Source organism: Melitaea cinxia, chromosome 1 (assembly GCF_905220565.1).
Source record: "Melitaea cinxia chromosome 1, ilMelCinx1.1, whole genome shotgun sequence".
Taxonomy (NCBI): domain Eukaryota; kingdom Metazoa; phylum Arthropoda; class Insecta; order Lepidoptera; family Nymphalidae; genus Melitaea; species Melitaea cinxia.
Window position 1 is genome coordinate 3,674,731 of NC_059394.1, and position 5,681 is coordinate 3,680,411.

Below are 5,681 nucleotides of genomic sequence, written 5' to 3' on the forward strand. Positions count from 1 at the left end.
GCTTTGTTGAGCTCTGCGAGCTCATCAACACTTCAACATTAATGATTTTTGAGCTCTTCGAGCTCAAAAATTTTTTTTAGAACTTTTGCAACAACGATATCTTACGCATCAATTGACCGATTTTAACTTTCTGAATGCTATTCGACGCAGTTTCTCGAGTACTAAAAATGTTGTGAAGAGAACAAAATCGATAAGTCTCAAAATTTCAAAGTCATCTTGGAAAAACTTTTTTTTTGAAATTTTTGAAATGCCATAACTTTGGAACGTGTTGTTCGATTTTGACGTTCAAGACGGCAATCGACGAAGTTTTTTGAGGCGTAAAAATGTTACAATGAGAGCGAAACCGATGAGACGTACAGTCTCCATGTTATCCTAAAAAAACGCTTATTTTTGAATTTTTTCGATTTTTTTGGTTTTCGATATCTCACGAACGAATCAACCGATTTCGATTTGTACAACGGCAATCGACGCAGTTTTTTGAGCACTAAAAGTGATGTAAGGAAAACAAAGTCGATAAGTCTCAAAATTTCAAAGTTATCTTGAAAAAACGTTTTTTTTGGAATTTTTGAAATGCCATACCCGAGTAGAAATTTTTTCGTCTTCCTAGTCAGGACCGGACCGTGCATGCCTGATCAGGACTAGATAAGGCATGTAACGCAGATGATGTATCTGGACCTGATCAGGACAACCTGATCTGGACCTGATCAGGTTTTCCTGATCTCAGGTCATACCTGATCTGGACCTGATCAGGTTTCCCTGGTCAGGTCCGGATACATCATTTGCGTTACATGCCCTATCTAGTCCTGATCAGGCATACACGGTCCGGTCCTTGGTTGCTTGATCCAAATCGAGTATGCCCAGCGCGGTCCTTTTAAATAAAACACGAATGTAGTCTTGACAAAATTGTTTATTAAAAAACTTGGTTGTCTGCAAAGTTGGTTTACAGAGGATAGTTAAACGTGACAACCGTCATAACAAAACATCTCCTCGGATGCATAGGCCGATCAGATAGATCAGATGAGCGTAACGAAGCCGGCGTTAATCGATTTATTAGACGTCACGTCAAAAAAAAAAAAAAAAAGAAATGATATTACTATGTTACTTAACATACTATGTATATTTAAAATAACATATTATATATATATAACTTAACATAACATAACAATACACTTTATTGTGCACTTAAACAGAAATAAAACTTATCCGATTGAAAAAAAAAACATATTTATTTCCATTTATTTTTTCAAATGTATTATTTATTTTTGTTTTTACTTTAAATATCAATTATTTTTATGTTATAGTTAATAATAATAATGATTGTTATTAAACATTATGAATTAATTTTTCTTTTTGTTTGCTTGGCAAAATATTTTACACAGCAAAAAAAAAAAAAAGATTTTAAAAAAGTAAATAAATTAAAAGCGATTAGTTGTTTTTATTTATCTTCATTAGATGGTAGTTTTTTGATCCTGGATACCCTGTACCCATCCCAATCTTTATTATTTTATTAGCATTATTCAATACTGCAGACAATGCTTGATGGAATTTATTATCGAAAATACTTTCTTGATTCTTTTCGAATTTCTGTCTTACTGCAGCTTAAATACAAAATTTAAATTAACCATGTACGTAATTAAATTAGTAATAGTAAAAACTAATTATTATTAGGTATAAAATAATAACATATAATTAAGAAATAATTAGGTATCAATGATAGTACTTCTGCACTATATAATGATTAACATACTTTTTATAGAAGTGAAAAAGTTGTATCTTTGAAAACTTTTTTTTGGAGTTGCTTTAACTGCTACATATGACATCTCTTGTTATATAAACACGAGTAATATTTCCCATATTACGGGTAAAAGTATATTTTCCATCAAGAGAAAAGTATATACGTTTATTCTGGAAAAGAAAATTTATTATAATTATTTGTATGATTAATTAATTATTATGATTAGCATTTTATCAAATATGACAATTTCAATATTGTCAGATAGAGCAACTATATTAGATCTTTCATATATTTGTATATAAGAATATAGTTTATTAAAAACTTACCATTTTATTTTTATATTTTTCGCCTTTCAATTTTTCATTGAATTTATCAAAATAATATCTTCCATTGTTGATAGCGGAAATTCTAATTTTTGGACCACTGGATTTCCTTCAGGATCTGTTAATAAACTGAAATCTAACAGCTGAGTACTGTTATTTTTTTATTTCAGACAGGATTTGGGAACATCAGCAGATATGGCCTTTTAAATTCGCTAATTGTTTTGATAGACTGTTATAATTATGTTTGATACATTCCAGCTAAGAATCTGTTGAAAATAAATTATATATTATAATTTTTTTTTTAGTTAACACAATGATTTAAATTTCAAAATTGTGACACTGATGTAAATATAAATATTGATACATAAATATTATCACGATTACAACACTCCACAATTTCAGAATGGAATCTATATTATGATTTTGTAAATAATTATAATAAGTATAGATATCCTAATAAACTAAAAACAATATATATTTTTTTCTTACCACTGGATACAGTATTTTTTGTTGATGATGATCTAGCTGCTAATATATTCATTTCAGCTTCTGTTTCAAATTTATGATGATGATAAGGGATTATCAGCAATTGTTGCTAATGTACTGTCTTCATGTGCTATTTCCATACGCATATTTATGTCCTTCAAATTCGAGTGGATTTTTCTTATTTTTCTACTTTTAGTTGATGGTGATGATGAAGATGATCAAGGTGGTATGGTGTAGATTATGAACTAATTTTTTCCTTTTTTTTGAGTCAACAATATAGTTAGTACTGTCATTAATTCGTTTTATTTTGTTTCATTATTTATTTCTATAGGTTTACATAATGATGACGGTGGTGATGAAGATATCGAAGACGCTATTGATGTAGATGACCATTCGAGACTATGTTTTTAGGCTTGTTTCTTCACTATTTTTTGGTTACATTTTTTTGGCTTTTATTTCTTAGGTTCTAGTGGAATGAAAAAATTTGAAATAAAATTTCAGTTCAAAAATTAATGATTAAAAATAAATTTATATCAATTAATATATATACCTTGTAAAAAAATTATTAGAAATTAATCAACAATATTTACATTTTAAATAATAAATATTACCTGCAATTTCAGTGGGTTCGTCAGTTAACTCTAAAGCTATTTGGCTAAATATATTATCTATTTTTAATCAATCCTATGCTAAAGCTTTTAATTTGAAAGTTTTTTCAACAGCAGCCACTTTTGCTTTAGCAGACTACTCATTATTGGTAGAGAAGAATAGGGGTTCTTTTTAATCTTATTAATTTTTCCTCTGCCTCTTCCATTGTTTCTGATAATATTAATTGTAATTATGAATTACTTTCTTATTATTATGACAATGAAATAGCAATTCTTAAAAATCTATAATTTAAATAATAATTTACCTGCTGTGCCACTTATTTGAACATAAAACGTTGGCCATGTCAGGCAGACCCTTCACAATGTTTAACTATCGTTTGTAATAATTTACAATACTTAGTACTTTTTAACAATGATTCAGGCTATTTACATCCGGTACCACGATATTCAATATATCAAATTATTTATTGGATGAATTATTTAAAAATAAAACTTGGATGAGTTAATAAAAATAAAATAATACATAAAAGCCATCTGAAAAAAAAAAACAGATTATTGAAATATAAAATTATTTAAAAAATAGTAAAGAATTGTAATGTATTTTTTCAATGATTTTTACTAACCTTAAATGTTTTACGTAATTAAACATAAAAACGAAGCTTTACACACAACACAAATTTTTATCTAGCTAAATTAGTCCACAAGTTCGTATTTTGTACACAATACACACCGAGTAAAAAACGTCTAGAGAGAAGTTTATAGTACACTTTTTTTTTTGTTTAACACAATATTAATATGGTTCAGTTTTTGTATTGAACTTATTTAACCTTGATATTATTTACATTAATATGCTAATCGACAAATAACTTTTAAGTTATATAAAAAATATAATTATACTTTCAAAAAATGCTTTTCACACAAACTTCTTTATCACTTCAAAGATTAATACACTGAAACACTTGTTAGAGTATTAAAAATATGGATCAATTATCAAAACATTTATTTTAAGGTTTAGCAACACTATCATTTTAATATCAGTAAAATCGGTTAATTGCCAGGCCTTTGATAGCTCGTTTGTCATGGCAACACAGTTGACACTTAAGAGGGGAATGGACGTTGACGGGGAATTATTTTATTTTAGCTTTGGCGGTGGTAGATTAAAAGCAGAGAGAATATATACTGACTACGGATCAGACGTAAAAGGCGGTCTCGATACTACTTAGTGGCGTTAAGTACTGATGTCTTAATTAATAAACTTTATAATAGTGCATATTGAGTTTTTCTAACAGTCAGAAGTGACAAAGTTAATCTACGTGCCCGATGCTGCGGTCTCCTCGATCTTGGATGTTAAGGTCAGATCTTAAAGTGTTATTTGACTTTCATGTGGCTACGTTAACATTTGCCGCCTCAAAATCGATATCGAACCAAAGCGAGGAAAATTCTACTAGCGAGCTACTGCGAAGTCCTTCAAAATTTAAATTGCTCCTGATTATCTCATTCGCATATCTCATATGCAGAAGGTACGCGAGCGGTAAACAAAAAACTGCACACATGTTTTTGGAAGTTTAGTGAAAGTGATCTATATAATACCTAAACTATAATAATCAGGTCAGCGTTGGTGTTCTTTTTTTAATTTACAAGTGAAAACTATTTAAGCTGTTATTTGTTGTTATTATTTTTTATTTTTTCTTTTGAAGTACCTACACGTAGACTACGCGATGTGTTTCGAAATATAAATGTACAATTATCGTTGATCTTTGTTTTTAAACTGTTATTATTAATCTTATATGACTTTTTTTATTATTAATTTAAACTACATAGCTATTGGTGTGTTTATATATCTTAATTGAGGTTCCATGTACCTACTTATTGCCGCTGTTTCCGGATTTACTGCCGGTGTCTATTAAAACTGTGTTTAATATTGTGATAGTATATACGAGTATATTTAGTTTTGTTATATATATAAAATTTTGTATTTATTGTTCCTAAGTATATCTTGAATCATTTACTCATTGCATCACTAGTGGAGATAATGGGAAAATCTAAGCGAAAACGGCGGGAATCGAGCGTAGATAGTACTTCTACAGATTCTAGTTTTAGTGATAGTGACGATTATGAACGTAGGTCACGACGTAGAACGAAACGTAATCGAGGTCGTAAGCATAGCCATAAAAGACATGGTAAAAAACAAGCGCATACTGAGCGTCGCAGACATAAATCTCTCAGTAGGAATGTTAACCGGGGGTCGACTAAAACTCCCCCGTTGACATCGCCGATTCGATTAAATAGGTTAAATATACCCATTGCAGTTAATGATCAAACTGATCTTTGTTTGTCGAACAATAACAGCGCAACAAATAATGTTACTAGATTAAATAACCCTAACAGTAATTCTGCGCCAGTAACTTCAAATTTTTGGGCTCAAAACAATTTTCCGGTGGCGTTCAGTGTTGTTCCAGAATTTGACCCTAGTGAAAATAGTCAAACAATAGAAAATTGGATAAACAAGGTTAACGAATGTGCGCAGAT

General features: G+C 29.6%; 1 long non-coding RNA gene across 1 annotated transcript; it reads right to left on the reverse strand.

Annotated features, from left to right (window-relative positions):
• Positions 1-1,415: 1,415 nt before the first annotated feature.
• LOC123655400 lies at positions 1,416-3,650 on the reverse strand. The gene is made up of 6 exons (XR_006743393.1): positions 3,458-3,650; positions 3,156-3,363; positions 2,548-3,010; positions 2,062-2,324; positions 1,748-1,905; positions 1,416-1,598 (listed from the first exon to the last, which is right to left on the reverse strand). It is a non-coding gene; the product is annotated as an uncharacterized LOC123655400 (long non-coding RNA).
• Between the last annotated feature and the right edge of the window lie 2,031 nt (positions 3,651-5,681).